At 48.0% G+C, this 17,174-nt stretch overlaps 1 pseudogene; it reads right to left on the bottom strand.

Moving 5' to 3' along the window:
- Positions 1 to 2,168: 2,168 nt before the first annotated feature.
- LOC129520471 (60S ribosomal protein L32-like) lies at positions 2,169 to 16,766 on the bottom strand (annotated as a pseudogene).
- Between the last annotated feature and the right edge of the window lie 408 nt (positions 16,767 to 17,174).

Here is a 17,174-nt window from a genome sequence, read left to right as displayed (position 1 = left end):
CTTTAAAGCAGGAAGGTTTATGTAACACTGTGTGTGTAGAATAAAAAAAGTGCCCAGCTTCACATGCCATTTGCTGCCAGGATCTGAGATTGTTACTAAGAAAAGGGTGGGAGGAGGCTGTTGGGGGGAATCAGATGCCAGGCCAAGACACAGGCCCAGAAAACTCAACATTTGGGGCTTGAAAAGGAGGCCTGGAACACAAGCCTCTTTTGTTTTTCAGGCTTCTCTTAATTACTATGTTTGAGACGTGGGATTTATGAAAAAAGCACTATTCAAAAGGACAATTTAAACTCTATTACAGAGAGAGTTCAGTCTCAGTCCCTGCTTTCCCCTCTGGTTGCAACCTGAGTCATTTGTGGCATGGCTGTGTGAAGCACAGAGGAGAGCTATAAATGGTTTTATAAATCAGCATGTTTCATCGCAAACTGAAGCGGCTGCTGCTCCCAAGGCTGGCAGCAAAACCATGAATCAGAGTCTAAAGTTCTAGAACAATGTCTGTGAATCAAATCTCACAATGGGTTGTCCTTAATGGCATTCTCCAGCTATGACCTCACCCCAGGTCTCCTCCATGTAAACCACACCCCATCACGGGCACGTACGGAACCTGGAAGCTCTTCTGTCCATACTGAGATGGATGAGCTAATAAAGGGGTCACTTCCCATCACTTTATCTCGTGCCCTTTATTCAATACTTGCTATGCAGACCATTTCCCCTACATTCTCCTCAGGATCATTAAGTCTCTCTCAGTCATGGCGAAGACTTTAGATCTTATCCCATACCAATCTCTGTTCCAAGTGTTTTATGCATATATAATCAAATTTATGTCACGACAATCTTAGGGGGGACATTGCTATCATCCCCCACTTTTCAGATGAGGAAGCTGAGGCCCAACGAGGTTTGGTAACTTGCCCAAGGTCACATAGCCCTTAAATGGCATAGCTACACCCATATTGGAACCAAGGTCATTAGGCTCCATACTCAACACTCTCAACTACTGTGATATGCTGCCTTGTAAGAGAGGGTGCCACCTAGCCAGGGAGCTAACCCTTGTAACATCCCCACTGTCAGCCGTGCCTGGCCCCCCTCCACCTCCCCAGCCCCCAACCCCACCACCATTTGACAGGTTCAGAAGAAGCTGCCAACTCTGACGAGCCATGAGCCAATGAGCATATCAGTGTTACCCTGACCTCAGTTATTGGCTTGGGGCTGGGCCTGTGACTCTATCAGAGCCAGTGAATCAGGATGGGACTTTTCCTGGGGCTTCTGGGAGACAAAAGTCCTCTGTTCTTTATTGGTTTTGGTGAGGGGAGGATATGGGGAGAGGAGCTACCACAGCACTTTTACTGCTCTGAAGGGAGGCTGCTTAGAAGGAGTCAACAAACAAAAAATGCAGAACAAAGAGAAGAACCTCCAGCACAGAACTACCAGGGCGTTGCCAAGAGGACACAGCGTTGGGTTCATGCCATGCAATACAACGGGGGGGCTGAGGGTGGGTAGGGCATATTGCCATGACCTGATTGGAGCCCTAAATCCAACAACTCTCGAAGCGCCAAATACCTCCATCCTGTTTGAGTCCATGAACCAATGTATCCCTTTTTAAAAGCCAATACGAGTAGGGCTTTTTGCAACTTGAATCATAATGCACAATAATTCAAAACAAGCTCAACAAACCTTGTGATAGCAGAGCCAAACATCCCATTAGTTACCATGGTGGAACAGAAAGATTATTGATCAAGGGTGAAACCATGACTTAAGGCTCTCCCCACGCTAAAGAACAGAGAAAGAGCCAAATTTCTTAAATTCTCAACCATTCTCAAGAGTTACATTTTTGTAGAAATAATCCTCCCCAAATAGGTATTAATGGATTCACCTTCATAATTACATTTAACTTGATACCATGTTAAAATGACTTTAAACGCTCTCAGCAGGGCAGAAAGTCATGGACAAGAGATGGGGCAAGGTCAGCCAGGCATCAAAACATAGCCAGGGAATTTGGGTTGGTGAGGTGGTCAAAGAGAACTTTAGCCTTACACGACTCTCTATTAATCTCTTAGAAAGGAATGTATTTGTAAATCATTCATATAATTAAAAGTTAACTTTAAAATAGGGTTAAAGGACAAGTCGTGTAATTGCATGATCATACTTTTTTGGGTAGTTTTATGGTTTTAGTAACACAAACACGATGCACACATACGCTGTCTATTCACTGTCTTCACTGCAGGGCCTGGCATTGGGCTTGGTGATTCCGATGGCCAGGTGGGCTGCTCTCTCCACAGTGACTCTGCGGTTCTTGGAGGAGACATTGTGGGCGATCTTTGCACAGTAAGACTTGTTGCACATCAGCAGCACTTCAAGCTCCTTGACACTGTGGACTAGGAGCTCCCAGAATCCACTGGGCAACACCTGCTTTGTTTTCTTGTTGCTTTTGTAACCAACGTTGGGCATCAAGTTCTGGCCTTAAATCCTCTGTGCGCTGTATTGTCAATGCCTCTGGGTTTCCGCCTACTGCACTTAGCTTTGACATACGGGTCTGACTGGTTGCTGGATGAACTTCCTGGTCCTTTCCTGAATGATCTTAGGCTTCACCAGAGGTCTGAGGCCAAGTAGGAGATGGCTGTCACCGCTGCAGGCAGCACCGAGGAAGAGCTACCATACTTGTTGTTTAAATAGTGGATCCCCTGAAGTGAAATGTTATATAAAATACATAGTGAACATTTGTTGTGTTTCTCTTCTTTGGTATAGAATTAAAAAATATGATAGCTTGCTTCTTGGAACCACCTTCTCCTGTTCACACTTAACCTTGGTTCAGATACGTGGTCTTTTTTTTTTTTTTTAAGATTTTATTTATTTGAGATAGAGAATGAATACAAACAGAGGGAGCAGCAGACTCCCCACTGAGCAGGGGGCCCAATGCGGGGCTCAATACGAGGACCCGGGGATCATGACCTGAGCCAAAGGCAGATGCCTAACTGACTGAGCCACCCGGGAGCCCCAGCAGACACATGGTCTTGATGAAAATATAGTAATTTGATTCCTGAGCCCTCCTGGCTCTTTTTCTCTCCATGACAATTCTGGAAAGAGACAACAGTGGCATAGTTTTTTAATCTCCCTGAATCCTCTCTCCATCCATCCATCCATCCATCCATCCAACAAACAAACAAATAAAAAACCAGAGTAACTAGATGCTAAATCCAAAAACAACGATGGACAACACCGATCGACAACAAAGTCAGATGATGGCGAATCCCCACAAAATTCAGAAATACAAGAGAGTGAGGACAGCCGGCAGCACCTCCGTAGGACCCGCATTATATTTACATTTATACAGGAGGACGCAGGGGGAGGAAACAGGGCAACTAATGGGCTGGATAATTGTATTCGCAGAAGGCAGGGCGAACTAATGCGAGCCAGGCAGTCGAAGTGGCGGTTGGCTCCAGTAGTGGGGGAGTACAAGGGGTCTCTGAGAAGGCCTGATGAGGCTGGAATAGTTTAAGCAACATGGGGTCATAAAGCTAAGTGACCAAGTTGCCCTCAACAAAACTGATGAAAAATATAAACTAGTGTTTTAAAACTGGCTAAGAGATACTTCAAAAGATTTAAGATATCAAAGATTAACACGAATTAGAACTAGAAAAAGACTGTGATTAAGTGACAAAACCTAGGGGAGATCAAGAATAAATAATTTCATTCAGAAATAAAGCTAAACTAGAAACAAAACAAAACAAGAGTGAATACATACTATGGATATTTGAGAAATAGAAGGTGAAACAAGAATGGTTTTTAAATTCCAAATAGAAAAAGAAAAAGAATTTGAGAGAAAGTGTATTGAAGCCATGTAAATAAGATATGTTACATTAAGAGTAACTGCAAATGAAAACAAAACCAACAGAACCTGATGAATAGTAAAAATTATAATTCAAGAAAACTTTCCTAAAATAAAGATTTGAAACAAGGCACCTGGGTGGCTCAGTTGGTTAAGTGTCCAACTCTTGATTTTGGCTCATATCATGATCTCGGGGGTTGTGAGATCGAGCCCCTCATTGGGCTCCACACTGGGTGGCATGGGGTCTGCTTAAGATTCTCTCTCTCTCTCTCTCCCTCTCCCTCCACCTCCTCCAAAATAAAAAAAAAATAAAATAAAGATTTGAAACGACATTTTGAAAAGGTATACCTTAAAACTGGAAATATTGACCCAGAAAGACAAATACTAAGACATATTCTAAACTTTAAAGGAAAAAGAATAAAATTGGCCCCTTTTGTAACTAGGTCAAAGATCCAAGTGAATTATAATGGAAAGAAAATTAGATTTTCATTAGACTTTCAATAGCATTTCTTTATGGTGGAGGAAAACAGAGTCACATATTTAAGATGTCCAGGAAAGAAAATGTGAGCCAAAGATTTAGTATCCAACTGAGTATAAAGGGTAAGGAAGGAAACAACCAACCTGCTATTGGCACATGGAAACTCAGGGAATCTTGCTTAGAATTGTGGTCACTTTGAAAAAGGGTTGGTTGTGACTGAGATGAAACATATGGATTCCTCCCGAGGTGGCCAGCACAGGTCTACCTTTTGTCATAAGTGGTGGCTATGTATGTTTGGTGTAGTTTTCTGTATATGTATTTTATTTTCTAATAAAAAGCTTACAAACAACAAATATAAAATTTTAGATGATTATACTTAGAGAAATTTGAATATGGACCAAAGACGATATTATGAAACTACTGTTAAATGTTTAGATATGATATAATGGCATTGCAGCTGTATAGTAGAATGCTCTTATTTTTTAGAGATGCCTGCTAAAGAATTTACTGTAATTTTACTTTTAAAATGTTTTATCAAAAAAAAATCAAATTTCCAGTCATGTTTTGTTATTTTAATTTCTTCTTTTTTAAGTTTTCCTTGTTAGGGTGAGGAGGAGCAGAGGGAGAGAGAGACTCTTAAGGAGAGTCCGTGTTCAGCACAGAGTCCAACGCAAGGCTCGAGCTCAGGATCCAGAGGTCACGACTTGGGCAAAATCAAGTGTCAGACACTTCGCTGACTCAGCTGCCCAGGTGCCCCATTGACTTCTAGCTGAGGTATAATACTTACAATATTATGCATTATATACAGATGTTAAGTCTTACGGTGAAATGAGTTTTGACAAATGCCATTATTCTATCAAAATACAGAATATTTTCCCCAGAAAATTTCCTCCTGCCTCTTCCAAGTTAATCTCCTCTCCAGCCCCTCACTGAGGGAACCACTGTTTTGATGATCTCCTTCACCACAGATTAGTTTTACTTGATGTAACACTTCATATAATGGAGTTATATAATACATAATCTCTAGACACACTTCTTTTATATCTTAATATCCCCGAAATTAGAATGTATCTTAGAAATTGGTGGTGCTTAAACAATTAATGGCAGTGTTTTCTCTTTTCTTATTGTTATATAAAATAATGGGGCCTCTTACAAGCAATGGCATCTTTGATTTGATGAAGTATTTATATCTAAATGAAGTAAATATGGCAAAAATGTAACAGTCATTGAATCTAGTTGGTGGGTATATGGGTGTCTTACTTTTCTATGAGTTTGAACATTTTTATATAAAAAAATTTACTAAATACATAAATAAATTAAAGGATATCACAATTGTTGTACCCTGCATTGGCCTTTTCTTCTCCTTAATTAAAGTGACCCTTAAATAATGGAATCCTCTGGAGCCTTTCTTGACCTCTGTGAAACCCCGACCATAGTAGGGACCTGGGTCTTCTGGACTAGCACAAGATCATCCAGTCTTTGTAGGATTTGCTTTTTTCTCAGATATATTATTTTTCTATGCTCTATTTCCCCGAACTTTTCAAAAGCGAAGAGCTTCTGTCCTCTGGGTCCTGATGCCATAAGAATGAGGAGCTCTGCACTTGGGATCACAGCATCTAATCAAGTGTCAAATCCCACAAGCTGAGTGCCTGAGTCTGAGGCAAGAAAGAAAAGCTGGGGTCCAGAACCAGCACGTGGCAGCTGGAAGGTCAAGGTGTTAGTTCTTTAAGTATAGACTCCCAGTTCCTCCTTGTGAATAGTCATGAATCCATGTTAACAGGTACATAAAGATGTAACTCTGACATTAAAAACAAAGTGTGGGGAGATGGAGCTGTAAAGCAGTGTGGTTCTTATATGTGATTGAAGCTAAGTTGGTATTGATTTAAAGTAGACTGCTATGGGGCGCCTGGCTGGCTCTGGCATTAGAGCGTGAGACTCTTGATCTCAAGGTTGTGAGTTCAAGTCCCACACTGGGTGTAGAGATTACTTAAAATAGACTGTTTTAACATTAGGTTGTTACATGTAATCCCCATGGAAACCAGAAAGAAATTATCTATAGAATATGCACAAAAGTAAATAAGGAGACAATCAAACCAGGTCACTATGAAAGTTGACTAAACACAAGGGAAGGCAGTGATAGTGGAGGTGAAGGACAAAAATAATCTACAAGACAAACAGAAAACAAATAACAAAATGCCAATAGTAAGTCCTTTCTTATCAGTAATTCCGCTATTGTAAATGGGCTAAACTCTCAATCAAAAGTCATAGATAGGGGCACCTCGGTGGCTCAGCAGTTGAGCATCTTCCTTTAGCTCAGGAAGTGACCCCGGGCTCCTGGGATCGAGTCCCACGTCGGCTCCTGCAGGGAGCCTGCTTCTCCCTCTGCCTGTGTCTCTGCCTCTCTCTGTGTCTCTCATGAATAAATAAATAGAATATTTTTTTAAGTCATAGATTGACTTGAAACTAATATAACACTGTATATTAATTATACTTGAATTAAAAAAAAACCACATAGGTTGGGAGAATGGCTTAAAAAACCCAGGATTCATCTATATGCTATTGTGACATAGTACAATTCATATTTGGTGCAACATCCATTCATGATAAAAACCCTCTGCAAAACCGGTCCAGAGGGAACATATTTCAACATAATAAAGGCCTTATCTGAAAAACCACAGCTAACATCATACTCAGTGAAAAACTGAGAGCTTTTCCCCTAAGGTCAGAAACAAGACAAAGATGTTCATTCTCACCACTTTTATTCAATATAATACTAGAAGTCCTAGCCACAGCAATTAGGAAACATACAGGGAAAAAAAAAAAAGAGATTTCCAAATTGGTAAGAAAGAAGTAAAACCTTCATTATTTGCAGATGGCATGATAGTCTATGTAGGAAAATCTAAAAGACTCCACCAAAAAACAAAACTAGAACTGATAAATGAATTCAGTAAAATTGAAGGATACAAAAATCAACGTACAGAAATCTGTTGCATTTTCATATATAGTACTCATGAAGCAGCAGAAAGTGAAATTAAGAAAACAACACATTTACAATTGCACCAAAAACAATAAAGTATCTAGGAATAAGCTTAACCAAAGAGGTGTAAGACCTGTGCTCTGAAAATTAGGAGACACTAATAAAAGAAATTCAAGATGATGCTAAGAAATGGAAAGACATTCTATGCTCATGAGTTGGAAGAACAAATATCGTTAAAATGTCTATACTACCCAAGCCAATCTACATACTTAATGCAGTCCCTATCAAAATACCAATATCCTTTTTTCACAGAACTAGAACAAACCATCCTAAAATATGGATGGAACCACAAGAGAGCAAATAGCCAAAATCATCTTGAAAAAGAAAAATAAAAGTAGAGGTATCATAATTCTAGATTTCAAGTTATATTACAAAGTGGTAGTAATGGAAACCTTATGGTACTGGCACAAAAACAGACACACAGATCAGTGGAATAGAACAGAAAACCCAGAAATAAACCCACAGTTACATGGTCAATTAATCTTTGACAAAGGAGGAGAGAATATACAATGAGAAAAAGACATTCAAGAAAGGTGTTCAGAAAACTGGACAGCCACAAGCAAAAGAATGAAACTGGACCACTTTCTCTCACCACACACAAAAATAAACTCAAAATACATCAAAGGCCTAAATGTGAGACCTGAAATCCAAGAAGACAGTGCAGGCAGTAATGTCTCTGACATTGGCCGTAACAACATTTTTCTAGATATATCTCCTGAGGCAAGGGAACCAAAAGCAGAAATAAGCTAGTGGGACTACATCAACATAAAAGCTTCTGCACAGCACAGGAGACAATCAACAAAATCAAAAGGCAACCTACAGAATCAGAGGATATACTTGCAAATGACATCTGATAAAGGGTTAGTAGCCAAAATACGTAAAGAACCTATACAACTCAACACCCAAAAAACAAATAAGACAATTTACAAATGGGCAGAAGATGTAAATACACATTGCTCCAAAGAAGACATCCAGATAGGGGATCCTGGGGGGGCTCAGTGGTTTAGCATGATCTTGGAGACCCGGGATCGAGTCCTGCATCAGGCTCCCTGCAGGGAGCCTGCTTCTCCCTCTGCCTGGGTCTCTGCCTCTCTCTCTCTGTGTGTCTCTCATAAAAAGATAAATAAAATATTTTTTAAAAAAGAAGACGTCCAGATGGCCAACAGGCACATGGAGGGATGCTCAGCGTCACTCATTGTCAGGGAAATGCAGAGCAGAACGACAGCACCATGTCACCTCACACCTATGGGAACGGCTAGAATCAAAAACAGAAGAGACCACGAGTGTTTATGAACATGTGGAGGAAAAAAGGAACCCTCTAGTCAGCGGATGTGCAAACAGTGCAGCCACTCTGGGACACAGTATGAACGCTCCTCACAAAGTTAAAAATAGAGCTACTAGGTATTTACTCCCCAAGTGCAAAACCACACACGCACCCCTGTGTGTCGCGGCCGTACGGACCACGGCCAAACCCGGGAAGCAGCCCAAAGTGTCCGTCGACAGACGAATGGATAAAGAAGATGTGGTGTCGATGTAAAGGAATAGTATTCAGCCGTTGGAAACACAGTCTTGCCATTTGCAAAGACATGGCTGGAGCCGGAGAGTGTGATGGATGTGGAACGCGCAGTGACAGAAAGACAAATATCACCCGATTTCGCTCTTGTGTGGAATTTAAGAAACAAACCAAATGAGCAAAGGAAAAAAAAAAAAAGGAGAGAGAGAGAGAAAAACCAAGGAACAGACTCTTAACTGTAGAGAACCAACTGATGGCCACCTGAGGGCAGGCGGGCAAAATAGGTGATGGGGATTAAAGAGACACTCATCACGATGCAAAAAAAAAAAAAAAAAAAAAAGTGAAATAAAATGATAGAACAAAACGGAGTTGGTTTTTGTTCCCAGTTCCTGGCACGAGCTCCAAAACTTCTGGAGCAGCCTGAGTACTAGGAGGGGCTTCCATCATTCCTGGGGAGTCCCCGCGAGCACATGGGGGTTCATGCTGATGGGCGCCTGCGGGAGCCTCAGTGGCGGTGGCGGTGGAGCCTCGGTGGCGGTGGCGGTGGCGTGGCGGTGGAGGTGGCGGCAAGGGAAGGGCTCAAGGCTGGGACTTTCAGCCCTGCCTGGTGAACTCCAGGGAACTGAGTCAGAGACTCCAGGGAACTGAGTCCAACGGTCAAGGACGTCAGCAGTCCAGCCGCCCGATGAAGCCTTGATCAGAAGGAGGAGGCCTGGCGAGCTGGTGGGCGCGGGGGGGGGGGCGGCGCCCGGGCAGCCCTGGCCATGGCCCCGACCCACAGCCTCCCACGCGTCCCCTTCGCGGTGCTGCTCCTGCGTCGTGTCCTTTACAAGACTGTCATCCCGAGGGCAGTGCTTTCCTGAGCTCTGGGAGTCCTTCTAATAACGGCTGAGCCTGAGTGACACACGGGGTTGTGGGGCCCGGGGTTTGTAGCCATCGGGGCACACGTGCAGGTAGCCTGGGGACTCTGCTTGTGACCAGTGGCACGCGGGGGCAGCTCTGTGGGACCAAGCCTTTAACCTCCTAGGTCCCAAGTTCTAGTTCAGCTCTTGATCCTCACAGGTCGCCCCGTCCCTCAGAACCCCGGTATTGCCGTCCCTGCCGTGGGGAGCCCGATGGTGCATGTGTCCCCGTGTTGCTCTGGGCGTGTCCGAGACGATGCAGCAAAGCGCCTGACACGCTAAAATTGCTTAATAGATATCAGCAGGAATGTAAACGAAGCTTTGTGCCAGGCCCCCTGGGGCTAACCCCGGCCTACGAGAGACAGATAAACGCACAGATAAGGTTCTAGGTAAACATCTGTTCTATTTCCTTAAGTGGAAAAACAAGAAGCACATTTGCTTCCCTAACACAGAGGGGTCTGAAGAACGCACAAGAACCAGCATTTAAAAGCTAAGGGAAGAAACGAGAACTACAAAGCATAAGGCTCGGCATAGATATTCTTTATCTCCTACGTTCCTGGGTCCTGAACCTATTTAGCAAGCCTCTCTAGGCGAAGGATTCTGTGGCTTCGTGAAGAAAATATCTGGGAAAAGTTGGAGAGGAAACCAGATGGAAAAATTTTTTTTAAAATATTTATTTAATTTAATTAATTATTTATTTAATTAATTTATTTATTTATTTATGATAGACCCAGAGAGAGAGAGAGAGAGGGGCAGAGACACAGGCAGAGGAGAAGGAGAAGCAGGCTCCATGCAGGAAGCCCGACGTGGGACTCGATCCCGGGACTCCAGGATCGTGCCCTGGGCCAAAGGCAGGCGCCAAACCGCTGAGCCCCCCGCCCCCCCCCCCCCCCGGCTGGGAATATTGATTGCAACCGTTGCTTAATATTTAGTCTGTGTTTTAAGGGGCGGAGTGGCTGCAGCTACCGAGTTGGCTGCTGAGGATTTTCTATGTTGGTCCCTTGGACAGTTTCTAAAATCCTTCCCAAAGGTCTGTGACCGAAGGAGTAGAGCCAGGGGTTCATACCCCTGCAGGACCAGGAAACAAGAAACCAAGGAATGTGGACCCACGAAGAGTCCGGGTGAGAGCGGCTGCATGAGTGCCCGAAGCGGGTACTGGCTCCTTGTCCCCTTGTCCCACACCCTTTCCTGCCCTCAGCTCCAGCACCCCCTGCGCTGGCGCTCGGCTGGGCCCGTCGCTAGGACCACGCGCTGCCCCTGCCTTGAAACGCTGTCGAGGCAACGCCGCGGTATAAGCGCTGCTTCTGGAAATGTCTCTGCTTGGTCTCCATCTCTGTGGGTCACCCTTGCTTCGCCCCTGCAGTTGCCTGGTCTGCTTGGCTTTGGAGCCTTACGAATTTATCTTTAACCCACTTCGCACGTCACTTGGAGAGCTGCACCCACGTGTGTGTCCCGGCTATCAGCTCAACTCAACCAATATTTGCTTCATAGGGAGGCGATAATTTGCCTCAAATTGACTCAGAGCGGCTGGAATCTCAACAAAATCACCCCTAATTTTCTCCTAAAACCTGAAGCCTGACTTACAAAAAAAAAAGGGGGGGGGCCTCTGGTTAGAAAGGGAATCATGAAGGGCGAGGATGGGCACTGCCAGGTGTGCGGCTGAGAGAGGGCGGGAGGTGGAGAAGCCTGAGCGGCCACCTCCCAGAAGCTCTCCGCAGTCTTCGGCTTTCTGAGACGTACATCGTTTCCCTTTTCACATTTTCTGGCGCTATACAGGAAATCCTTGTGGTTATTTTTTATTACGGTAAAATATGCATAATACAAAATTCACTATTTTGACCATTTTTAAGTGTACGGCCCAGTGGCACCAGGCACATTTACGTTCTTGCATAACCATCACCACCATCCAGCTCCAGAACGTTCTCGTCATCTCAAACTGGAACTCTATACCCATTAAACAACACCTTCCCACTCGACCTTTCCGCCAGCCCTTGGGAACTCCTGCTTCTATAAATTTACCTATTCTGCGTGCCCTTTATGGACGTGGAATCACAATATTTGTTCTCTCTTGCTTGCATAAATGGGCCTTTGTCCTTTCCACTTAGCATTGTCCCGTCTTTACGTTTCACTTCTGTGCAGCACAGTCAGGATTTCCTTCCTTTTAGAGATCAGAGAACGTCCCATTACAGGTTGTTTACCCACGCGTTCGTCCGTCAAGGGACGTCTGGGTTGTTTCCACCTTTTGGCAATTGTGAATGATGCTTCTTTGAACATTGGTGTACAAATACCTGCTCAAGTCCTGCCTTCAATTCCTCTGTGTATACAGTTCCCTATAATGTGGTCATGCTGCTTTTGCCTTTTTTTTAAACTTATTTTTATTTTTTATTTTTTTATTATTTATTATTTATTATTTATTATTTTTTTATTTTTTTATTTTTTAAAACATTGATAATACATCAAGCGAAAAGAAAGATCAGTCACCAATAAGCCCACCACGCGAAGATAACCACCATTAGCAACGGAGTGTTTGGTCTTTCAGACTTTCTAATCTACCCTAATATCCAAAGGAAAAGAAACTTTAAAAATATCAATTTAGGGATCCCTAAGGGGCTCAGCGGTTGAGCATCTGCCTTCGGCTCAAGTTGTGAGCCCGGGGTCCCGGGATCGAGTCCCGCGTCGGGCTCCCTGCATGGAGCCTGCTTCTCCCTCTGCCTGTGTCTCTGCCTCTCTATCATGAATAAATAAATAAAATCTTTTAAAAAAAGTAAAAATATCAATTTAGGGGCACTTGGCCGGCTCGCCAACAACTGCCCAACCCTGAGGAAATCTGGACGGGAATACTGCGCCATGTTGCCCAAAACTGGTGTCCGTCGCTACGGTGGCAATAAATACTGAACTGGGCCCAACATGTGGGAAACGCGTCAGAGTATGCGCTCCGGCTGTCATTGATCCAGAGGATTCCAATATTATCAGAAGCATGCCAAAACAGACCGGTGGAAGTCAATCCCGCAAAATTTTTCTTTAATAACACCGGCCAGACCTTGTTTTTATTTATTTATTTATTAATTTAATTATTTAATTATTTATTTATTATAGTCACACAGAGAGAGAGAGAGAGAGAGGCAGAGACATAGGCAGAGGGAGAAGCAGGCTCCATGCACCGGGAGCCTGACGTGGGATTCGATCCTAGGTCTCCAGGATCGCGCCCTGGGCCAAAGGCAGGCGCTAAACTGCTGCGCCACCCAGAGATCCCTAGATCTTGTTTTAAAAATACTGTTATATGTCAAAAAATAAATATAAATAAAAGTACTGTCATATATAATTCTATTATAATTTATATTTATTATATTTATATTATAGATAATATTTATAATATGTATCATATATGAATATTTGTATTTATAATTATATATTATTTCTTTCTCTCTGTCTGAGCAGCCCTTTGAGGGAGGCACTGTCGTCACCACACTGACAGGTAAGGAAACCGAGGCACAGCGAGCAGAGGTTGCAACCGTGCCCGCGAGGGAGCCAGGTGGCTGGAAGAGGAGACTGAAGGCCTTCAAGCTGGAGCCGGGGGCTCGGAAATCAGGGGGACGTGCAGGCAGTTGTGCAGATGAGGAGGCCGAGGTGAGGGTGGCCCTGGCTCAAGGTCGTGGGACACATTAGTGACAACCCTAGAAGCAGAGTCCGGAACTCCCACCTGTGCTCCTCCCACTCGGGTGCTGCGGAGGTCCCTGTGGTCCTCCACTTCACTGCACCTCGAGACCCGGCTGTGGGACGAGCGCCGGGCGGTGATCAGGTGCCTGCGGACTCTTGGCCTCAGCCCAGGGCACGACCTCAGGCGTCAGCTGGAGCCCACATCAGACCCTGGGCTGGGCGTGGGCACTGATGAAGGGTCTCGCTCCCTCTGCCCCTCGCCCTGCTCACGCTCTCTCTTAAGAACCAAAACTTAAAAGAAAAACCCTGATGATAGGAAGTCCCTGGGCAAGCCCAGCTCTAGAGCCCCGGAGCCCGCGTGTTGGACTCTGGCATCCGTGTTTTAGGCAAACACGCGGGGGCTGCTGCGCAGAACCACTGCCCGGGCCGAGGCAGCTGATGGTCGAGGGCCCTGAGCCCCACCAGGAGCGAGGGTTCCCTCAGGTCCCCCAGCCCCCAGCTCCGGCACCCCGTGACCTCCCGGAGGACCTCGCGCCCCTTCCATGACCCCCAAGCCCGCCGCTCTTTGTGGGACAGCGTCTCCCGTCGGGTTCCCACCCGCTGACGCCACGGCCGCGCTGCACCCTCTGCACCCTCTGCATCCCCGGGGGCTGCCCGGGCCACACCCCCTCCTGCTGCCCCGCACCCGCCGCGGGAGCTTGGGCCTTCTGGAGTCCACCTGACTCGCTCCACCCAGGCTGCGGGACAGGTGAGCGAGGCACGGTGCTCACTAGGTTCCGGGGTGCAGGAGAGCCCAGGCCGGCAGCACCACGGCCCCCCACGCGCCCCCAGCTCCCTGCCCCAGTCCACCCTCCGCAGCAGGACTGTAAGCACCAGTACCACGCCGTGGCCCGTCCCCGAAGCTGCCGGAGACTCCTGGTTGCTCTGTGGGCACAACCCAGAATTGCACACTCGGGTGGAGGCCGCCAGTCCTAACCGCTCACCCCCCCGACTCTGGCCTCCCAGCTCGGCCCCTCTTGCCCGAGGCCTGCCCCGCTGTCACCCCAGCACCTGGCCTGCACCTGGGGGGCCCCGTCCCCAACACCAAGCCCCCTACGAGGCGTCCCCTCCTGCCCAAGGCCTGTGCGAGCCCCCGACCGGGCCTGCGGGGTGAGGGCACCCAGGGCAGGGCCGCTGGGAGGGCGAGGCTGAGGGCGAGTTCTCCTGGCTCCCTGTTTGCATGGCCCCCTGCCCACTGGGGCTGCGCCCCTCACCCTGCTCGTCGCCTCCCGGCAGTTCCTGGGCTGCCTTCGCTGGGAAACCTTCCCTCAGACGGCTGGGCCGTCATGCAACTCCATCCTCCCACCGGGCAGCTCGCGTGGGCTTATCTAGGGGGGTCTGCCTTGCCCGAGCACTTGTGTGGAGGCGGGGACCCTGCGGCCCAGAGCCCACGCCGGCCCCGGACATGCAGGAGGTGCTCTGTCAAAAGTCGCTAAGGAACGACGCTGGGCACCGCATCCTGCAAGCAGGTGACTCCCCGCCGTGTGGGGCAGCAAGGGCTTCTGTGCTCCTGCAGCTCTCGTCCAGCGCACAGGCGGGACTGTCGTGACTGTTCCATCAGGTGTTATTTGCGATATTTAGAGGCCGGCTCCTGCCCCCTCCCTAGTCGGGTCTAGAGGGCAAGATGCGGGCAAAGTTCACGCTGTCACCACCATCATCACCTCCGTAGCTACCACCCCAAAGCCCTCCTGGGCTCAGCGCGTTGCAATGCCTGTGCAAATCCCAAACCCCGAAAGCCACACGAGCCTGGTCCCTGCGTGTATGGGCTGCAGCACGGGCTTGGAAATCGGTCCCTGCTCTGCACCTGACTGTGCCCCGTGAACACGTCACTTGGTGCCCTTGAGCTTCGTCTGCAAGATGGGGATGACGCCTGCCTGTTTCACTTCATTGAGGTCTATCAGGTTCAAATGCGGTGATGAGTATGAAAGCGCTTCGTGAACCGAAAAGTGTGGTTCACAGGAAAGAAAGGGAGCTTCCTTCTCACACAACCACGACAGATTGGCAAAGGACATAATTGAGACATTAACTTGTTTCCTAAATGATGACGTGCGAGCCCACGTGGATGCACTGCGTGCTAGGCATTGTTTTTCCCAGTTTTGCAAACGGATTTGTGCTCACCTCTCTCTACCCATCTACCCTCCCAGCTCCCCGGCCCCTTCTGATCACGGGTGGGTGGAGACGACAGGAAGTGCATGTCCCTTTGGCAAGGGTGGGGGTGTTGCTCCACGACTGGGTAGAGTAGGTGAGAACATGGTGTTGAAGGCAGCGGGGTCCTTAGAGAAGCCAAACTCTAAGGACTGCGTCCCTGTCCACTGGGACAGAAGCCAGGAAGGAAGCAGCATAGATCTAGGTGCTGGGGGCGGAACCATTGATGAGGAGCCCGAATAAGTTTCCTTTGTGGGAAAGCCAGTTTCCTAACACAGGAATATTCAGAGACATCTTTCGTTTCTGCTGCTCTCTCCATCCCCCCTTCCCCTTTATTGGCAATCAATGTATTTAAACCAAGGGCATGGCGTTCCTTCTTTTGACAAGGATGTGTAAGAGTGACCCACAGCACCAGGTTCCAAACTCTTGGCTTTTTTAACGGTCGCCTCCCCTAACTATCATCACAGACAGTGAGATGAGTGCGTGACCCCACTTTACAGATGGGAAAACTTAGCTTACAAACGCTCAGTAACATGCTCAGAGTCAGCCAAGAGTGAGTGATTACATTTATCTCCATTCAAACCCAGATTTTCTAGCACCTCCTCCCCTACACTGCTGTGTTTTTTAGGTGCCCGCCTGCCCCTTACTTTCACAAATCTAATGTGGAGTGTGTGTGTTCGTTGGGGTGAGGGAGGTTTGGGCTGCTTTTCTGCCTAAAAAACACCTAGATGCAGAATTTCCAAGACGAGAAGGGAGCTAAGGCGTCACCTCATTCCATGTACTTTGCAGATAGAGAGCCTGAAGCCCAGACAGGGGTACTCTCTGGTTTCTGGCGCTGGCTCTTGCCCGGAGCTCGCTCTGCGGGACCCAGGTGCCCCTGCCTACCTGGGAACACCTTTGTCAAGAGTAATGGTCGCTCTGTGCTGAGCGCTCATTCTTCAACGACTATGCAGCAGCGCCTACCTGAGTGCCGGGAAGCCTTGGAGGGAAGCAGGACCTCCTGCAGCTTCGGCCGGGCGTGGGAGGGGGACCGCAGGCCCGCAGGCGTGCGAGCAGGACGATGCCAGCGGCTTGCAGGGGCGTCGGCAGGGGGTGCAGGTGCGCAGGGACTGCAGGCGCGACTGGCACCTGCGGGCCCGGAATGATGAAACCCGGGGCGAGGACTGCACCATCCCGTCCCGCGGCCTCGCAGCTGTGCGGGCGGGGCTTGCGCACGCGCTGCGCCCCCGGCGGGGGGACCCCGCGAGGAGCTCGGAGCTCGGAGCTCGGAGCTCGGGGGCGCTGCAAAGACCCCGCCCCGCCCCCCGCAGAGGCCCCGCCCCCCGCAGAGGCCCCGCCCCCGCGCGGCCCCGCCCCCGCCCGCGCGCGGACTGCGCTCCCGCCTCCCGCCCCGCCCCCCGGGGGGCCCGCGCGGGGCCCTCTGGGACTTGTAGTCGGGCGCGCGCCCCGCCTGGGCACCGGCAGCCGCCGCGGAACTATCAGTCCCAGCAGCCCGTGCGCGGGGGCGGGCCCGCCAGCGGGGGGCGTGAGGCGCAGGGGACCGGGCGGGGCGGGCGCCCGGCGCTGAAATGCGGCTGCGG

The sequence above is a fragment of the Nyctereutes procyonoides genome, unplaced genomic scaffold (genome assembly GCF_905146905.1).
Source record: "Nyctereutes procyonoides isolate TBG_1078 unplaced genomic scaffold, NYPRO_anot_genome, whole genome shotgun sequence".
Classification (NCBI taxonomy): domain Eukaryota; kingdom Metazoa; phylum Chordata; class Mammalia; order Carnivora; family Canidae; genus Nyctereutes; species Nyctereutes procyonoides.
Note: the sequence above shows the minus strand (reverse complement) of the source record. Positions and strands in the feature narration are given on the sequence as shown.